A 20,409-nucleotide genomic window follows, 5' to 3' on the forward strand; every position below is an offset into this window, starting at 1 on the left:
ATGCCGCCTTCATTTCTGACTAATCTTCTAAGCTCCTCTGCAGCCCAGACAGTCCGTCGAGCTAATAACACCAAACACTGGAAATGTTCTACGGGGCTTCATTTCAAGATATCACGAGATGAATTTCTTTTTTTTTTCCCCCTTAAAGGAAAAAGTTCCCTTACTTTATCTGTTGGGTAAGTGTGTGAGAACTCCTGCTCACCCAAGGGCCATTTTAAAAGCAACGACACTGTGGGGCACCTGGGTGGCTCAGTCGGTTAAGCATCTGACTTCAGCTCAGGTCATGATCTCGTGGTTCGTGAGTTCAAGCCCCGCGTCGGGCCCTGTGCTGACAGCTCGGAGCCTGGAGCCCGCTTCGGATTCTGTGTCTCCCTTTCTCTACCCCTTCCCCTCTCATGCTCTGTCTCTCAAAGATGAATAAACGTTAAAAAAAAACAAACGGGCCCCTGGGTGGCTCAATCAGTTGAGCGTCCGACTTCAGCTCAGGTCATGATCTCACAGTCCGTGAGTTCGAGCCCCACATTGGGCTCTGTGCTGACAGCTCGGAGCCTGGAGCCCGCTTCGGATTCTGTGTCTCCCTCTCTCTCTGTCCCTCCCCACTTGTGCTCTCTCTCTCTCTCTCTCAAAAATAAAGATTAAAAGAAATTTTAAAGCAACGACATTGCAAATGTGCCATGTGACCGACCATAACAGCCTGTCTTGTGTAGCACGTTCTCCTTTCTAGATGTTTCAGCACTCGAAGCTTTATCTTTCCGTTCAAGTTCCAACAGAAAGAGCGATGTGCCGTCCCTAGAGAGGTCCCTTTATGGGGAAGCGATCATTTGGGCAGGAGCTCGGTTGAATTCTACTTCAAGTGAGCAGACGCCCCCCCCTTTCACTCCCCCCCCCCCAAATCAATGGTTCTCAGACTGTGGGGTAGCAGTTTTGCCCCCCGGGGGATGCCAGGTAGTGTTTGGAGACATTACTGGTTGTCACAGCTGAGGTGGGGCTACTACTGTCTTCTAGAAGGTTGAGGCCAGGGAAGCGTCTCTCCATCCTACAAGGCACAGGACAGTCCCCGCGATGGAGAATGAGTCACGGCACCTGTCAACAGCGCCCAGGCAGAGACGCCCTGCCTTAAATCAACAGTGGCAATGACAATAACAGCACCATGTTGCAAAACTGAAGAGGGAAAGCAGCATATTTAAAACAGCGTCTCAGGATCTGCAGGCCCCGGGGAACGTGGGTGAACCTACTGACGTACACGTGATGTGCGGAAACACAGACTATTTGTCTTCCTTGAAGCAGATTCTTGCTAGTCTATCCTGGATTAGCCTAATTTGATTTACCTTTGGGCTTGAAAGCAATGAGTGCCCTTCTTAAGGAACTGTTGTTTATAACAACATCTCCTTGCTAATTAATTCTGGCCTCTCCTCGGTGAGCCTCTCTGTAGGTGGGATTTGTCCGTCTTCTCATGGATGGAGGACACCTGCCAAGAGAGGAAAGGCTAAGAGCCGTCATTGTGATTCTGAGCCTCCCAGTTTCAAACCCCTTTGAGTCCAGTGCCAGCCCTGGCAAAACCCCCTGTTCCCTGAACAATGCTGTTAAAAAAATCCGAAGGCAGCTGCTCAGAAGACAAGTCCGAGATGGCGGAGAGGGACAGTGGGGCTCCTGCTGGCTTCCCGTCCACTGTGTTTTGATCAAAGCCCTGGTTCTCGGTCCCTTCTGTGTACAGCCAGATGAAAGGCATTGTTGGGCACCTGTTTGCAAAGAAGTGGTGTTTCCTCACAGGACGGCTCACACACGCCTGGGACCGCTCAGTAGGGACGAGACTGACAAGTCCACCCACAAGTTCAGGGACCCATCCTGGTGAGTCAACCATGGGTGAGTGTCGGGTCCCGCTGAGGGACTAGACCGTACCCTTGGGTGTCATTGACAGGACTGGGGCCACGCAGGATGAAAGGGAGGAAGGGCACAAAAGAGAAGAAAGGAGGTGATGCCACGTGGGCTCAGCAGAGAAGCAGACTGGCTGGGCCCCAAGATTGGAGCCTCCCCTCGATCAGCCACAGACCAGTGAGGCCAGGCTCCATGCCCTCTGGGGTCTGAATCCCATCTTTGGTAGAAATCTCTTGAATTCTCCACTTGCCTTCCTCAGCGTCCTGATCTGTACTCTTCTCTGAGGCTGGGAGCCTCGACTTGCTGTTTGGACCTTGGACGAGCTCTATCCTTAGCTCTCAGGGACCAGGACCCAGGGCTGCCTGCATAAGGGGGACAAGGACTGGTTCTGTCTCTGGATGGTGAGGCCTCTGATGGTTCTGCCAGCTGTTTCTGACACGGGGCAGTCATGCCCCTGTCTGGGGAGCTGGAAGATTCCCTTACGTTCCATTCTGCGAAAGAGGCAGGAAGCCCCTCCTTGCGCGGGTCTGGGGTTGGAGTCCCCCCTTTCACAGTCACAGCCACTGCCTTCATTAGGATGCGTCGAAAGAGCTCAAGGACATTTTCATCCAGCCCTAACGCGTGAAAGAAGCCAGGGCCATAACCCCACGAATCAGTCATATACATTATTTACATTTCTCCATTTTTCATCTGTAAAAATGTAAGTTTTTATGTAGCCATAATTGTGGAGCATAAATATTTCATTCAGCGTTATTTCCTGTATATTTTCCAACATTCTACCTAGTGACCATATTTATTGCTTTTGCATTTGCCTAATAGACCACTGAGTTAATCACACTGAAATTTACCTCGTCACTCTTCCACATTCGACATTTCTTTTGCCTTTAAATTCTTACTATTACAAAGAGGTAACAAACATCTGTATACAACTAGCACTTTTCTCCTGCGGGGGGTGGAGAGGGGGCACTCACTAAGAGATAATGGGATGGGAGCTGGGGTTTGATGATGGATTAAAGATGGGTAGGGCAGGGGCGCCTGGGTGGCTCAGTCAGTTAAGCGTCTGACTTCAGCTCAGGTCACGATCTCACAGCTCGTGAGTTCGAGCCCCACATCGGGCTCTGTGCTGACAGCTCAGAGCCTAGAGCCTGCTTCCAATTCTGTGTCTTTCTCTCTCTCTTCCCCTCTCCCACTCATGCTCTGTCTCTGTCTCTCAAAAATAAATAAACATTAAAAAAAATTTTTTTTTTTAATATTGGGTAGGGCAAAACATGGAGGTCAAAACTCATGGGTCTTTGGGTGGGATGCCTGGATGCTGGTACCTTGCAGAAGACTGGGACTAGAGGAGGAACCCACTGGGGTAGAAGTGAGTCATGATGGGAATCACAACTATGGTGGTAGTAAAGGGAAACACGTGGATCGTGGAACGCGATTCTGAACGCTGTGGTTTCTTTTTTTTTTTAATTTTTTTTTCAACGTTTATTTATTTTTGGGATAGAGAGAGACAGAGCATGAACGGGGGAGGGGCAGAGAGAGAGGGAGACACAGAATCGGAAACAGGCTCCAGGCTCTGAGCCATCAGCCCAGAGCCCGACGCGGGGCTCGAACTCACGGACCGCGAGATTGTGACCTGGCTGAAGTCGGACGCTTAACCGACTGCACCACCCAGGCGCCCCGGAACGCCGTGGTTTCAAATCCTATTTCTACCACTCAGAGGCTGTGTGAACTCCGCAAATATTTCATATCTCTGATTCTCAGTTTTCCTTATTTGAAAAACAGACAGAAGTACGTACTTCATGGGATTGTTGTGAGGATTACATGAGATGGTGTATGTAAAACGCTCAGCTCTGTGCCTATCATTTAGCAAGAACATGATGTGGGGTAACTACATTATGCTACTGTCAATAGGTTGCACTGAATAACGAGGTGTTTTTCTATTAATGCTTTTCCAAGATGTGAGAAACGAGTATTCCCTGGGAGAATAAGAGTTGTTTTTTTGTTGGTCGGTTGGTTTAAATTTTGGACTATTATTTGCTGCTGCGTTAGAAATCCTGCCTTCACCATTGATGCATTCAGCTGTAGGTAGACCAACCTAGGTCTCACCAAGGTTGCGGGATGGCTAATTTTTTTAAAGCGAAGGTTCATGTCCAAGTTCTGCATAGCTTAAATGGCACATTGAATGTCAAGCACGCAGTACGATGCCTTACTTACTGGTCGCTAAGCCAGTTCTAGCTATTAGTAATATTATCGTTTCTTCCATTAAAGTGGCAGTGGAGAAGCAGGGACAACTCATGCTTTAAAAACTGATTCTACCGACTTTTGGAAATCAGTTCACCTTCCTGGTTACGTGTGAATTAAGCCAAGACCAAAAACATTTGGTATGTGTGGAATCCTACTTCAGCTGATGGTTGAAAGTGGCATCCATGAGTGTTTGTTTTCAATTGCAATGACTACTTTAGGATGAAAATGGTTATCGGGGCTTTTTGACACCCTGCTCTCTAGATTGGCATGGATACAGGAGCAAAGGATTGGGACGGCACCCTGAAATGTTCATGTTACCATTCGATACAAACAAACAGGGGTGCTTTCTCATCTCTACTCGGAGAGGCGTGAATTCTCACACTACAGTTCAGTTCTTTCGCTGTGATTTCCTTTCATTCTTTTTTTAAGCTGAAGTATAGTTGACACACCATATGACATGCCTTTCAGATGTGCAACTCGGTGACTCCACTACTCTATACATTATGCTGTGCTCACCACAAGCACAGCCACCATCAGGCACCCTACAGAGCTATTACAATAACCAGATCATCAGTTCTTAATATCAGCGCCGGCCAATAAGGCAGCCATCGAGAGTGTGTTCACGAGAACCCACCCAGGTGGGTTTTGCCCAAATATTTCCACCTGCTTTGCCACACCCGCCCAACAGCCTAGCCACTGGATAATCAGGTGTCGGGCAAGAAGCCCCCACCGACTCTGGCGGTTGGAGGGAAAACAGAAATCTACTGGAAGATGCATTTTAAGAGGGAAACAGTAAGCGATTTAGTCAAAGCTGGTAGGAACTGTTTTGGGTTCCTTCCCCGCCACGCTGTTTCCACCTCTGTTCCTCTCACCCCAGATTCCAATGAGAACAGATATAAGGACCCAAGGCCAGTTAAAATTTCAGAACAGAAGTCTCCTTTGGAACTAGGCTGGAGTCACCACCATCCATTTCTCCTTTGGATGGGACTTCTGTCGAGGACTTGAAGGGTTTGCTGCGGGAAAGGCATCAGCCGAACGCGTGTGCAGCTGCTATAACGTTATTAGCCACGCTCCTAATTAATCCCCCGGAATCCCAGGCATTTTTCCTTCTGTCCTTGGCTCAAATGAAGGTGTGTTAACAACTCCTTGCCGCTGAGTTCCTCAATGAGCCCCACACCCTCTTCCAGAGCTGCTATAATTTTATCGAAATGGGACCCATTCCCTTTGATCTCTTCTGGTTCTTAAATCCAGCAGTATGTTCGAACATCAATAGAAATGGGGTTTCAAGCTTCCTCTTTCATTATCTTTCTCAAAGATAAAAAAAAAGAGCAAAAGGGAAAAAATATCCTAAGCTTTGTAGATGAGGCAATATTTTTATAGTAATTTCTTTATCTGATTTAATCGGATCAACAAAAGGTGTTTGGAAATATAGGCCCGCTCTCATCTCTCCATTTTGAAGGTGGCTTTTCTTAAAAGTAAATAAAAACAGCAAACAACTACCACCGCCCTCTGCAAACACTGGAGGCTTCCTGCGTGGTCCATGACTGTGGGTGAGGGGAGGCTTCTGTGTGTTCTCAAGCTCTGGGGGTCTTGAGGTGAGTCTGAGAGCTTTGTGATCAAGGATGAGATTCAAGCCTTCCAATGAACTATCCTAGTTTTCAAAAAGGAACTTTGTGTTCTTGGCAGGGTGGGGAGAGTAGACTTCTAGATTAGAATAATTAAATATCTGACCCACGACTCCCCAAATGCCTGTGGCTTCTTGGGCTTTGATGTGGGCAGCTTACTGTAGAATGGAAAAGTACAGCTTCTTCTCAGGGCCATCAGCATCTGGGAGTGAGGAAGGCTAACAGTGAAGAACTCCAGGGTCTCTGGCTTGAAAACAAACAGACAGGACCCCAGCCAGAGTATCTGGGCAGTAGGAATGTGAGCACGCACGACTCTTGCAGACATGACTCTTACGCTTGGCCAGTGGTTCATATCTCTGCCACCCTCCATAGCCTTCTTCTGAACCCCACCGTCACTCACTCCATCCACCCTCGTTGGCCTTTTCCAGTTTCTCCTTCTCGCCGTCTCCCTCCCATCAAAAGTCTTTGGAAAGGGCCATTCTCTCTGCCCAGAATGTTTTCATCTCCTCTCTCTTTATATATTTAACCCCTATTCCTTCTTTATCCCTTCTTATCCCTCTCTGCCCAACAGTGTATCAGTTCGGGTAGGATAGGCTAAGGTGTGGTAACAAACAGCCTTTGAAACTCAATGGCTTAACACGACAAAGGTCTGTTTCCTACCACCACTACAGTCTGCTGTGTCTCTCAGCTCTCCCAGGTGACTCCTCGAAGCAACCACTCGGAGATCCAGAATCTTCCCATCATCTGGCTCTGCCATTTTGGAGATGGCCAAGTGACACTGTAGAAGATTGCATGTAGGATATTTGCTGGAAATGGCTTCCCTCATTCTGCCTTTATGCCATTGGCCAAAACCTAGTCACATGGACCCACCAGATGCACGAAAGGCCAGGAAATGTGATCTTCTTATGTGCCCAGGAGGAAAACGGAAGTCTGATGACCACATAGCATTGTTTCTGCTGCAAGTGTCATTTCTTCAGTAAGCCTTTGTTACCTCCCTGGTGGGATCACATCTCCCAAGTTTGAAGCACCTATTTACTCTGGTTTTTCTTCTTCAAAGTACTTGCTACAACTGCAACGTTACATTAGTTTGTGATTATCTGGTGAAAGTCGATGCCCTTGAACGTATTGTAAACCCCATGAGGGCAGGGTCCTGTCATGGCCTGCCTGGGGCACAGCAAGTGCTCAGTTAATATTTTTTTGAATGAGGGAATTGGTCCATCCAACTGGCCACTCCTTAGGACAATGGTAGGCAGAGCCCAGGACCCCACTGCAGATACAGCCTCTGCCTCTGGCACGTTGGGGTCTATGCTAGAAACCAGATGTTTACACAGCCATCTTTTACTAAACGGATTTTGTGCTGGGCCTGATTTTTGGAATCACTCCTGAATCCACGTCCCATGAAGGTGTTTCTGATTGGCTGAGCCTAAGTCACATGACCTTGTTGCATAGAAGGATGGAGCCTAGGATACGGTTTGGCATGATGTCAGGAAGGCATGGAAGGCTTCTAGACTTCAGAGACTCCTGGAGTGACCCCCGATTGCACTAAGGGCATGCCAACGTTTCTTTGGTTCTCTTTTTCAAAGTATGATGAAAGTTTCAAAGTTTTCAATGTTTGATGAAACATGGGACCGTAGAGCTAAAGATGGCGAAAATATATTTAAAAGAAATCGGATTCTAAACACAAATTGTTTCCACCTTTCATGTTATTTTTTCACTAATTTGCTTTGTTTTTTTCTCTCTTGAACTTAGCCAGATAGCAGTAAAACCCTTGAGGAGCAGATGGCAGTGGGGGAAGGGCTCAGGCTAGCTCCAGCCCCACCCCCCCCCTTCCACCAGCCCCCAAGGCTTGGGTCTCAGCTGCTTCTGCCTGGACTCGGGCCCTCTGTTTCCATCAGGCGAGGTGATGGTCTGAACCAGGCCCCTTGATCATTGGCGGGGTGCTGGGAGCCGGGAACCTAGCAGCACAAAGCTTCCCCTTCAGCCTGCCTGGCAAAGCACACTTTCAGGAATGCCATGCATGCTGGCTGTCAGCCCCGGGCATCTTCCAAAGGACACTCAGTGAGCAGGGGGGGCAGGGGGAGCACCAGTGGCACTGCATTGACAAAGACTTGGCGTCTTTGCTGACCTGCAGAAGACAGAGTGTGTGGCTGAGCAGACCCGGGGCCGAGGGTAAGTGAGGAGAAGGAGGCTTAGAATCTGAGTCTAGGCCAGTATCGAAGTTGCCCTTCAGACCAGATCCATGTGAAAGGGACCAGATCTTGCTGGAACAGGTTAAAGCCAAGAGTTGGGGTCAGGAATGACAAAGAACAGATGGTCCAAGCCGCTCCCCCCACCCCCGATTAGCCTGCAAAATCTGGAAGAGAGGCAAAAGAATCTCACCATAAGAAGGTCATAGATTTCACAGCAGCCAGAGACTGTGGCCTTGAACTGCAGAAATGTGGACTTATTTCTTCCAATCGGTCTCGCTTGGATCTATTGATAATGCTCCTTGGATGTTCCTTCTCTTTCCTTTCTCCCGTATCGGTTAGGAAAGGCTAGTTTTTGCTGCAGTAACAAAAATCCTTCAAATCTCAGCAACTGTCCGCGGCTCACTCCCCGCGTGTGTCCATCACGGGTTGGCAGGTGTTCTGTGGCAGGCTGACACAGCAGCCACCGTCATGAACATTCCCAGCTATTGTAGCGGAGGGAAGAGAGAGCCCCGAAGGGTCTCTCGTTGGCAATTAAATGCTCCAGCATGGAAGCAACACCACTTTTTCTTGGATTCATTGGCGAGAACTACCTACCGGCTCCCACCCACAGTAGGCGGGCCCGAAAGTACAATCTTAGATGTGCAAGAATTGGAAACACAGGGTAGAAAACCCTGAAGACTACTCACTACCCTTTCTCTTCCTCCACCTCCAAAAGAGGTCTCTTTTGACCTCTCTGGCCTCTTCACAGGGTCCTAGTCCATGAAGGAAGCTCGGGGTCAGGTCCTTTGGGCTTCAGGTATATCTCTTACTTCCAGCCCTCAGTATCCGTGGAAGAGGACGTCTGTGGGTTGTCAGAGTGAAGCGTTTCCAACTTAGATACATCTTTCTTGTGTTATTATTGATGGCATCTCACAGCGTTCCTTTGGAAGCATTGCTCTCCACGGCACACTGTATGACAGGGTACAAGTCTACCTGGGTGTAGATTCGAAAACTACATGCCAATGGTTCTCAGAGGGTGATCACTGGGCCAGCATCATTGGCACCATCTAGGAACTTGTTAGAGATGTGACTTCTTGGGTCCCTTCCCAGACTTATTGAATTGACATCTCTGGGGCTGGTTGTCCAAGGATGAACTCACTCAAGTTTAAGAGCCACTGGTATACACCATCGATTTCTGTGTGGTCTTGAACAAGTACCCGAATCCCTCGGAGTCTCAGCTTTCCTATCTGCAGAATCAGAATAGGTGCCCCCACACGGTAAGGTCGGTGGCTCTCGGTACAGAGAATCTGATACAGAGTAGGGTCTCTTTGAGTGGTTTTTTGTTCCCCCTTCTTTACCTCCCTGTGGCAAATTGTTCTTTCCCAAAAGAGCCACACCAGCATCTCCCATCCCACGTGTTCTTTATATACTGTGACAATCAATCCTCCCCTTGAGTGGTGGGGTCCACATACTCTCCCTCAAACCTGGGAAGACCTTTGTGATGGCCTCAACCAATTGAATATGGCAGAGGTGATGTCCGATGACTTCGAAGTGAAAGCACGAAAATGCATGCATGTCCCTCTTGCTCTCTTTGGGCTTTTCTAAAATTTTTTTTTAATGTTTATTTATTTTTGAGAGAGAGAGAGAGAGACAGAGCATGAACAGGGGAGGGGCAGAGAGAGAGGGAGACACAGAATCCGAAACAGGCTCTAGGCTCTGAGCTGTCAGCACAGAGCCCGACTCGGGGCTCGAACTCACGGACCGTGAGATCATGACCTGAGCCGAAGTCGGACGCTTAACCGACCAAGCCACCCAGGCGCCCCTCTTTGGGCTTTTCGAAACCTAGCCACGTGCTGTGAGAAAGCCCAGACTCGCCATGTGGAAAGGCCACATAGAGAGGCCATGCGTAGGCCAACAGCCCCGCTGACAACTGATATCAACCATCAGATGTGTGAGGGACGATACGTGCAGACGATCCCAGCCCCTGCTGGATGTGCCACTGCGTCGTCTTCCCTCTGACGCACCTGACGTTGTGAAACAGAGAGAACTACCCTCACTGTGTCCAAGTTGCTGTCCAGAGAAACTGTCAGGATAACATAGTGGTTGTTTTACCCCAGTATGTTTTGGGCGGTTTGTTTTCCATGGGTAGAAAATGTGCCCCCTACGTGTCGACCTGGGATTTCAGCCACGCTGGCCTAGGGCATCTGAGACTGGAGGGCCAGAAGCCAGCGACAGTGGGCTGGAGATGTGGACAAAAGGCCAAGTCCCACCAACCCTGTCCTTGCAGGAACCCCCTGAGGCCATAGAATTCTGAAGAGTATACAGTAAGGACTTGAGATGGAAGAGAATGTTCAGCTGCCGTTCACCAAGAGGCGGTCTCTCCTGCAGTTTCCACCAGGCTGGCCCCTAGTGTTTGCCCGGCTCAGAACCCTCCCCACCACAGGCCCAAATAGCTAGACATTCAAAGCAATCAAGCCAAAACACTGTGAAGTGAGCCGCATCGTCTCCTCATGACATATATAAGTTCAGGATGACCTGGAAGGCCAGGTTCAGGTTCTAGGTCCCTAGGAATTTCTTGTTGGAAGGTGGTGACATCTGAGGATCCAGCTCCTAGCTTGTGAGCTGCCTCCCTTCAGTCTCCGCGCTCAGCATCATCCCACATGATCTCAGGGTCCTCGCTGGTAAACTGAGGCTCTGCATACTATCCCCTTCTCAGCATGCAATGAGAATTAAAAGCAACGAACGTGCGCTGGCTTGTAGTCATTGCTCAATAAATAGGAATAATAATAACAGTATTTTGATGTTAAATATTTTAGGTGCTATCATTTGGAAGAAGACTTTGATCTATTTTGTAGAGCTCCAGGGTATATAATTAAGAACCAGTGGTTGGAAGTTATAAGAAAGCAGATTTTTGTCTCAGCCTAGAAAGATCTTTCGACAATAACATTCTGAAAATGGGTTGAAGTCCTTTGGGAAGTAGAAAGGTGCCAGATGTGAACTGGATTAGGCGGCCTTAAAAGTTTACTTCTAACTCTAACTCTGTGTGAAATCATCTTTCGACTTTGGATGTGTGCTTGGGTTTTATCTTTGGGATTCAAGCATCACCCTGATGGTTAACCTTCAGTGTTCAGGAACCATGTGCCCACAATTTACACATCAGACCGCACATTTAAGTAGAAGCCCCATAAAGCTCTTTGAAAGAGTCAACTTAGCATCCTTTGCGGTTATAATAGGACTATTCTATTCAAGCTACTAACGTCCAACTAGCTCAGCAAAAAGAGAGACTTTCCTGGAAGAATACTGAGGAGTAATATGAAGTCCAAAGAACAGTAAGAGAGGCAGAGAGCAGGGGAGGGGCTCAGGACCACGTGGAACCAGGAACTGAGACTTTGTTGAGATAGCTCTACCCCGCACCTTTCCGTCTTGCCTCCACCAGGCCCCCTCTCCTCTCATGGGCTTTGTCCATACAGTGGACCACATGTAGCCCAGCCACCCTGCTCCACGGGCTCATACACACAACTTCAGCCACCAGAGACCTGGCTCTCTTTCCGGGTTGAGTCTCAGATTTCTTAGGAACATAGTGTGATTGGCCCAGGCCAGCCCAGGCACCTGCTTTTGACCAATCGCGTGTGACATAAAATGGTTTCTTCTGTGACAGTGTGGGAGGGAAGTGATGAGCGTGGAGGGGACAGACTGGGGAAGCCGGACTGGGCAGGTGCACATACTGTCCAGTCGACAGATGTTGGCCCTCTCTGCTTGGCCTTTGGCCTTGTTGGTTGAGACTGGTGGAATGTGTTCTTGAACTTGGCTGGACTCTCACTGCCTCTCAGCTGGGGAACTCTGTTAGGAGTTACATGTCCTCCTAAATATGCTTCCCAAGATGAAAGCTGCTTCTGGACCATCCTCTAACTTACTGCTCTGATAGGCCTGTCTTCTGACCGGTGTCCAATGGGTGTCCAAGAGTCAGGCAGTGTCCCATCATCCCACTCAGTGGCCAAAACACTGCTGTAATCCAGACATGTGGACGGAAGGGGTCAGGGCCAAGGTTTCAGGAGGGGGCCAGGTGGCAAGAGGTTATCTGAGGTGCTGCTTGCTTTCAAGTCTCAGGGTTGAGTCTAGGATTTTCCTAACACGGCAGGACTTTAGTCTCACGGAAAAGTCTAAATCCCAATCGTGCCATTTGAAGACTCAGAATTCTCTGGGAAGTCTTTGGAAAGAGGTCTTGGGTGAGGTTAGGCCTCAGTGGAGCTTGCTAGGATATGGGATTGTGTTCACATCCTTGTAGTTTGGAATCTGTTTGGAATACTCCACACACACACTATAAAGGTATAAAGGTATAAATATAGATATGCATATGTATATGCACATACATATACTATTAACACATATACTTACATACACACATGTACACACATATATGTGGGTGTGTGTGTAGATATGTATTTTTTTTTTTAGAGAGAGAGAGAGAGAGAGAGAGAGTGAGGGAAGGGGAGAGAGAGAGAAAGAATCTTAAGCGGGCTCAGTGCTCGATATAGAACCCAATGTAGGGCTCGATCTCACGACCCTGGGATCATGACCTAAGCCGAAATCAAGAGTCAGATGCTCCACTGACTGAGCCACCCAGGTGCCCCAGTATTTCTTTTTTTTAATTATGATGCTCTTGTTTTAAGTCATGTGCCCTTTTCACACTTCTTTTGCCCTCCCCTGCAGGTTGGCAGTCCTTACCTTTCAATCACGTACTGCTTTCTTCATGGTGGATCGCAGCCAACCTACGACCCAAACAAGACACGTGGGTGGGGTGGGCAGTGGGAGTGGGGTGTCATTTGCCTTCCGCAGACCAGGGGATGTTTTCACAGTGGGGCATATCCCAGCATCTAAGAGTGCCTCTGGGCTAGCCCTTTCTCTTGGGGAAGGAAGGAGGGGCTGTATTCTTCTGCCTGGGGGCTCACTCACTGTGTCCTTGGGGCTCTGACCACTCAGTCCTACAGGGAAGGTGGATGGAACAAAGAAAGGGGAGGAGGGAGGGTCAGCAATTTCCCCCTTTCCCACTCGTCCCTCTGGGTCAGAAGCATCTTTCCCACAAAGCTTCCCCCCACCGTGACCTCCCCCACTGCAGCCACCCGTCCTGGTGCTCACCTGTGTTTACCCCAGCAGGGGGCTCTCCTGGGTTTCATGGCAGCTGAAATGTCTATACATTGGGGGAGATCTTCTTTAAGAAAAAGAATCCAAATTATGAATGTAGAATTAGGTATAAAACCGCATATTTATTTAGAAGGATTGAATAAATTGCAAAAATTACAAACTTTTACAAGCTGGCAAATACTACACATGTTTACATTAAATAACTCCCACCTTTATATTTTATTCCTACATGTTTTGAATGTATATTCTTTTTTAAAGGTTATTTATTTATTTTGAGAGAAAGAGAGAGAGGACACATGCAGGGGAGGAGCAGAGAGAGAGGGAGAGAGAGAATCTCAAGCAGGCTCCACGTTGTCAGGACAGAGACGGATGCAGGACTCGAACTCACGAACCACGAGATCATGACTCGAGCCGAAACCAAGGGTCGGACCCTTAACGGAATGTGCCACCCAGGTGGCCCGTGATCGCATATTCTTGAATTGCTTCTTCATAGGACGATGATTTTGCAATGTTATTTTCCATAGGAAATTAGAAAGATAATGAAATCCTTCCCATTAGCAGGTTGAGATGTGTTTATCATTTAATGCTGGGACACTTCAAGTATGCGACCTCACATACTTGAGGTTTGTGGTCCTGCTACGGGTTTGTGCCATTCAGACTCAGGATTCTGATACATCCTGCTTTATGCAATTCCCATCAAAAAATAAAACAAATGGGGGTGCCTGGGGGGCTCGGTCAGTTGAGCGTCCAACTTCGGCTCAGGTCATGATCTCACAGTTTATGGGTTCGAGCCCCGCTTCGGGCTCTGTGCTGAGAGCTCGGAGCCTGGAGCCTGTTTCAAATTCTGTGTCTCCCTCTCTCTCTCTGCCCCTCCCCTGCTCACCCTCTATCTCTGTCTCTCTCAAAAATAAATAAACATAAGAAAAAAAAAATTAAAAATAAATAAATAAATAAATAAATAAATAAATAAAACTAATGATAACTATACTGGAATTTAAATTTTTTGTAATGCTTGGGGCGCCTGGGTGGCGCAGTCGGTTAAGCGTCCGACTTCAGCCAGGTCACAATCTCGCGGTCTGTGAGTTCGAGCCCCGCGTCGGGCTCTGGGCTGATGGCTCAGAGCCTGGAGCCTGTTTCTGATTCTGTGTCTCCCTCTCTCTCTGCCCCTCGCCCGTTCATGCTCTGTCTCTCTCTGTCCCAAAAATAAATAAAAATGTTGAAAAAAAAATAAAAAAATAAAATAAAATAAATTTTTTGTAATGCTTAACACTAAAAATGTGTGTAAGTTAATACATAAAAGAAAAGAATGTGCGTTTATAATTGTATAGGCTACATCATCAGGTTATTCCCATCAGGAGGTAAGAGGACTTTTGTTTTGACCAGACATTAATGAGGATCAGAGTTTCTGCTTCAACTGTACGTGGCCGATGGCTGGATGGATTTCCCCTAGGCTGGCTTCTGGTTCCGCACATTTCAAATCTCGTTTGTCGTCCACTGTCCACAATTTCTGGGGCTCATCACGCTGAGCAGATTAGCACATAGACTGTAGGCTTCTTCCTGGAGACCACTGCTCCACTATAATGCCTACTGTTGGCTTCCTTACCTGTGGACGTGACTGTGAGTGACATAAATACATCTCATGGAACCCAAACTAAAGGCATCCCCCATTCAGGTTCTTGGCTGGGTCCCCCAGAATGCCAAGGCCACTCCAATGCTAGCGGACACGGGGCACAGTGAAACAGAGGGCGAGTCAGACTGGAAAGAGGCCGTGGCCTTACAATTACCATTCAGACATCTTTGTGAATTTTACAAAATGTTTGATCCCGTGAACACAGAACTAGGGCCCCTTCCAGGTAGGTTGATGGGCCCAGAAGCCCAGCTTCACGCTAAAGCTGCCACCATAGCTCTTCACACCAGAAGTACGGGTCGTCTGGCAGTTTGATCGGGACAGGGCCTGAGCCTTGCCCGTGCGTAGGTCTACCAATGGTGTGTTAGTAAATCAGGCTTTCAAAAAAAAAAAAAAAAAAAGCATACGTAATAATCAAGGGCACCAACATAAAGAACGCGTCACGCACAATTAAATAAAATACAAATTTTTTGAATTGTACATTCCATACGGCCAACTGATGCTTTTCATAGATTTCTGTCATGCTCTTAACGTCTGCAGCCAACCCATGACTGAAGAAAGATAGTCCTGACATGCACGTTGACTGGTATTTTCACTTACTGATGTGACAAGGAAGGTGAGAGGGAAGTGATGTAGATGCATGTAGAATTTCCTCGTTAGTCAGCGATGGGAGGGACGCGTTTCCTGAATTGGATAATGGTTTTCAAAGCAGGCTCCACGCTGACAGCAGCGAGCCCGGTTCGGGGCTCCAACTCATGAACGGTGAGATCATGACCTGAGCCAAAGGCAAACGCTGAACCGACTGAGCCACCCAGGCGCCCGAGGTTTCTCTGTATGGTATTCACCATGGAAAAAATGACGTAAATGACACACTATTAGCCTGAACCTGCATCATCAACGCTTTCCCTCTCTCTTCCTTAAGTGCGGATGGTCCAGAGGACAACAAATCAAGCCTTGGTCCGCAGCACTTGTCAGCTTCCTCGGTGTACCTGCTCTGACCGGGGCTGATTTCAGGTGACCAGCGTGAACATCACTGAACAGGAAATCGGGGAGTGACACCCAAGAGCACACCACACGATGCCATTTCCACCTTACGGCTACTACAGGTGTAATTAACCCAACGAGCACGGATAACCGTAAAACGTAGCGACGTTTTGAATTTTCACCGCTTCTGTTTTCAACGTAGTTTATTTAACGTTACACCAATCTCATTGAATTTTAAATAACGGCTTTGTTTCACAGCTGGTTTACAAAATTCCCTACAGTTTCACCACAGGCACTTGTGAGCCTCGCCAGCCCCAGCCGGGGTGTCTCTAGCGCTTCGCAAGAGGCATGGACAGATGTGGGTCTCGGGAATGAATGCTTTCACAAGGACTTGTCTCTGACTCTCTGAGGGCCTGGGCCAGTCACTCGCCCTCCTTTGTCTCTCCATCTCAGCCAAGAGGCTATTAATGCCTACTTCATAGAGGTGTTGGGAGTTAATTAAGGTTCGCTAAGTGCTTTGAAATCCACGGATGAAAGGCCCAGTGGGGGAGAACTTTATTATTATTCCATGTATCATCTTAAGAAGTGTAGGGTGATGATAGCCACCTGGCACTTTTCATCTTCAAAGTGTTCTCCAGACGTTATAGCCAATTAAACGTCACCGTTCCCTGCCCCCGTGAGTGGGTGTCCTCTAGAGAGGGAACCACGTGCTGAGTGGGTGACTCTTTCACCCTTGGCCACCAGGGAGTGGGGGTCAGGGTGAGGATCTCACGTCTTCCAGCTGCGGTCTGCCCCTTGGGCTCTGCTTCCTCCCACCCAGCCCCCCCATCCTCTCTACAGCGGTGTGGTAGTGAGGCCTGCCCAAGCCCCGAGATCTGGAAAGCCCTTTGCTTCTTCCGTGATGCGTGTGATGCTACTCATCAAACGTTGTCCATTCTAGGATGCATTTTTCCTCTCTCACGTTTGAACATCCCTGAAATCTGTAGGCACCTTCCAGTTGACGAAGGATCACAGTTTGGTCGGAAGTGCATGCAATAAACACAGAAAATAATAGATAGGGGTGTGGTCATAATAGCTGTCATCAGCAATAGTCGACATACGATACTGTTACACGTTCTAGAACTCACAGCTTTGCGGTTTATTTCCCGCTCATTTTTATTTTTATTTATTTATTTATTTTTTTTAATTTTTTTTTTCAACGTTTATTTATTTTTGGGACAGAGAGAGACAGAGCCTGAACGGGGGAGGGGCAGAGAGAGAGGGAGACACAGAATCAGAAACAGGCTCCAGGCTCTGAGCCATCAGCCCAGAGCCTGACGCGGGGCTCAAACTCACAGACGGTGAGATCGTGACCTGGCTGAAGTTGGACGCTTAACCGACTGCGCCACCCAGGCGCCCCAATTTCCCGCTCATTTTTAGAAGAAACTCTTTTCCCCAGACCCTTATTATAAGTAACATATGGTCACTATATGAGGTGGAAAACGAGATAATTCAGGTAAAGAAAAGGCAGCAAAAATCGTAAATCTCAAATTTTTGCTGTTGTAATGTCATGGTGACAGAAATGACACACTCTTAACCTTGACCTGAATAAATTATTAACCTTTTTTCGGTCACTTCCTTCAATCGAGAGAGTCAAGAGAACAATAAATCAAGCCGTGGTCTGGAATGTTTGCCGATTTCCTTGATGTGAATACCCAGAGATCAATGCCAGCAGCATATTACTGTATTTCCTTCCTGTTTTCTCTTTTTATTATTGGGAACATTTCTCTCCTCTGGTTATAAAAAAGTAAGTTATGTCTATTGTAGAAAATCAGAAAATATAAAGCCCAGCGTAATATAAAATACAGGTCGCCATTAATCCTATCGTTCAGAGTGGCCACTATTAAACTTGTAGTAAGTATTCTATTTCTATATTGCATAAGTAAGTCGTGTTAATTACAGAAAACAGACAAAAAGAAGAAAAATCTGCATCAAGCTTTCTGAGGAGTTTCCTTCTACCAATGATTTATATTAGCCTGTATTTCTATCTGGAAATATCGGTATCTATATTTATATCTATAAACACACAAAACGTGTGTTTATAGACATGAAGTGTATATAATTTTTCTCGAGTTTTCAATTTAACTCACATGCTGTTCAGAACTAGTACTTACCAGCATGAATCATACATACCGACAGTCCCCAACTTACGATGGTTTTTCAACTTTACCTTGGTGCAAAAGCGACAGGTATACAGTAGAATCTATATTTCCAGTTTCGAATTTGGATCTTTTCCCAGGCTACCGACGTACGATCCGATCCTCTCTTGTGATGTTGGCCGGGGGCGGTGAGCCACGGCCCCCAGCAGCCACACAGCCATGAAGGTCAACAAACACACCGACAATCATTCTCTACCCACATGACCGTTCTGTCTTTCACTTTCAGCGCACTATTCAATAAATCACATGAGACATTCAACACATAATTGTACAATAGACTTTATATCACACGATTTTGCTCAAGTGGAGGCTGATATAAGGACTTGAGCACATTTAAGGTAGGAGAGGCTATCAGCTACGATGTTCCGTAGGTTAGGCGTATCCAATGCATCTTCGACTTGTAATATTTTCAAGGTATGGTGGGCTTATTGAGAACTTAATATCATCGTAAGCGGAGGAAGATCTGTGACCTGACAATTCCATTCTTAGGTGTATCTATGCCTGTATTCGTTTGCTAGGGCCGCTGTAACAAAGTACCACAGGTTAGGTGGGTTAAACAACAGAAATTTATTTTCTCACGGTTCTGGAGGCTAGAAGTCCAAGGTCAAAGTCTACGGGCTTTATTCCTTCTGAGGCTGTGAGGGAAGGCTCTGCTCCAGGTGTTTCTTCCTGGGTTTAGAGATGGCTGTCTCCCCCCATATCTTCGAATCACCTTCCTTCTGTTAATGTCTGTGTCCAGATTTCCTCTTCGTTTATTTTTATTTTTTATGTTCATTTATTTTGAGAGTGAGAGTGTGAGCAGGGGAGGAGCTGAGAGAGAGGGAGACACACAGTCTGAAGCAGGTTCCAGGCTCGGAGCTGTTAGCACAGAGCCCGACACAAAGCTCGAACTCACAACCCGTGAGATCATAACCTGAGCCGAGGTCGGACGCTCAACCGACTGAGCCACCCAGGTGCCCCCAGACTTCCTCTTCTTGTAAGGGCACCAGGCATATTGGATTAAGGTAGACCCTAATGGCATCTTTTTAAATTAATTACCTCTATAGAGAGCCTGTCTCCAAATACAGTCACATTCTGAGATACGAGGAGTTAGGACTTTAACACATGAATTTAGTGGGGGCCACAATTCAGCCCATAACAATGTCCAAGTGCTTATGTGAATATATGTGTAAGAATGTTCATGGCACCTTTACTCATAATAACCACAAATTGAAAATAAACCAGATGTCCAATAATAGTAGTAAGGATTAAAAAAGAAGTGCTCTGTTTGTGCCATGGGATACTAACTGCCATAATAATAATACTTTAGAATACTACAGCTAAGGGCAACTGGCTGGCTTAGAAAAACATGTGACTCGTGATCTTGGGGTTGTGAGCTCGAGCCCCACATTGGGTGCAGAAATTACTTAAATAAATAAAACTCAAAAACAAACAAACAAACAAAAACTACAGCTCAGGGCACCTGGGTGGCTCAGTCGGTTGAGCTGCTGACTTCAGCTCAGGTCATGATCTCACATCTCATGGGTCCAAGCCCCGTGTTGGGCTCTGTGCTGACAGCTCAGAGCCTGGAGCCTGCTTTGGAGTCTGTCTCTCCCTCTCTCTCTCTCTCTCAAAAATAAATAAACGTTAAAAAAAATTTTTTTAAAAAGCTACAGCTACATGCAACAATATGAATGAATCTAATAGAGAGGACGAAGCCAAACCCAAGACTCTATACTGTTTGGTACCATTTATATGGAGTTAAAGAAGAAGAAAAATAAATGCATGGTGATAGAATACTAGTTACCTCCTGGGTGTGTGTTGAGTGGGAAAGGAAGCTTCTGGAAATGTTCAATATCTTTATCTGTGGGGGAATTACATGGCACGATATATATGCAAAAACTCATGAGCTGTACATTTAAGATTTATGTAATGTTACCTTCTATAAGTTATGCCTCAATTTAAAATAAAAATGAACTCAAATAAATTCCCATTTATCACTAGGTATTTTCCCCAAACACGCCCTGTAATGGCTGCAAATGCTCCATCTTCTTAAAAACATTTAACATTTGCATATACCAGGGACTGCCCCCAAGACCTCCTGTACTAACTGAATTAATCCTCACAAAAGCCTATAGGGTAAGTTACTGACATTATCCCCATTTTACAGAAAAGGAAAACGAGGCATTAAAAGCTAACTTCTTCAGCTTACACCATGAGTAAGTGGTAAAGCCAGGATTCGAACCCCCATAATCTAATCAAAAGGTCACATGCTGAACCGCTCCGCCATATTGCCTTTCTAGTCAGCGATCATCACTTTCCCATGAACAAATTGTGATTGATTGGATTTACTTATCTGTCTTTCCGTTATTGGGCATTCAGGCTGGTGACCTTCCCCCCCCCCCCCCAATTTATATTTTCGATGATAAATAAAGCAACAGCGAACACTGGTGCATATACATTTTTTCTAGTATCCTGATTTTTAACTTGGGGAAGAAGATCCTAGAATGCACACCACTAGATCCAAGCCTTCCAACGCATTAAGAGTTCTTGATGGGTATTACTAATTTGTT

General features: G+C 46.8%; 1 long non-coding RNA gene across 2 annotated transcripts; it reads left to right on the forward strand.

Moving 5' to 3' along the window:
* Window positions 1–1,624: 1,624 nt before the first annotated feature.
* LOC121015321 (uncharacterized) lies at window positions 1,625–15,837 on the forward strand. 2 transcript variants are annotated; one of them, XR_005783759.1, is made up of 3 exons: window positions 1,625–1,848; window positions 6,427–6,714; window positions 15,598–15,837. It is a non-coding gene; the product is annotated as an uncharacterized LOC121015321 (long non-coding RNA). The 2 variants fall into 2 exon arrangements; XR_005783760.1 differs by lacking the exon at window positions 15,598–15,837 and adding an exon at window positions 12,617–12,691.
* Window positions 15,838–20,409: the final 4,572 nt, after the last annotated feature.

Source organism: Herpailurus yagouaroundi, unplaced genomic scaffold (assembly GCF_014898765.1).
Source record: "Herpailurus yagouaroundi ecotype Mexico unplaced genomic scaffold, PumYag 206, whole genome shotgun sequence".
Taxonomy (NCBI): domain Eukaryota; kingdom Metazoa; phylum Chordata; class Mammalia; order Carnivora; family Felidae; genus Herpailurus; species Herpailurus yagouaroundi.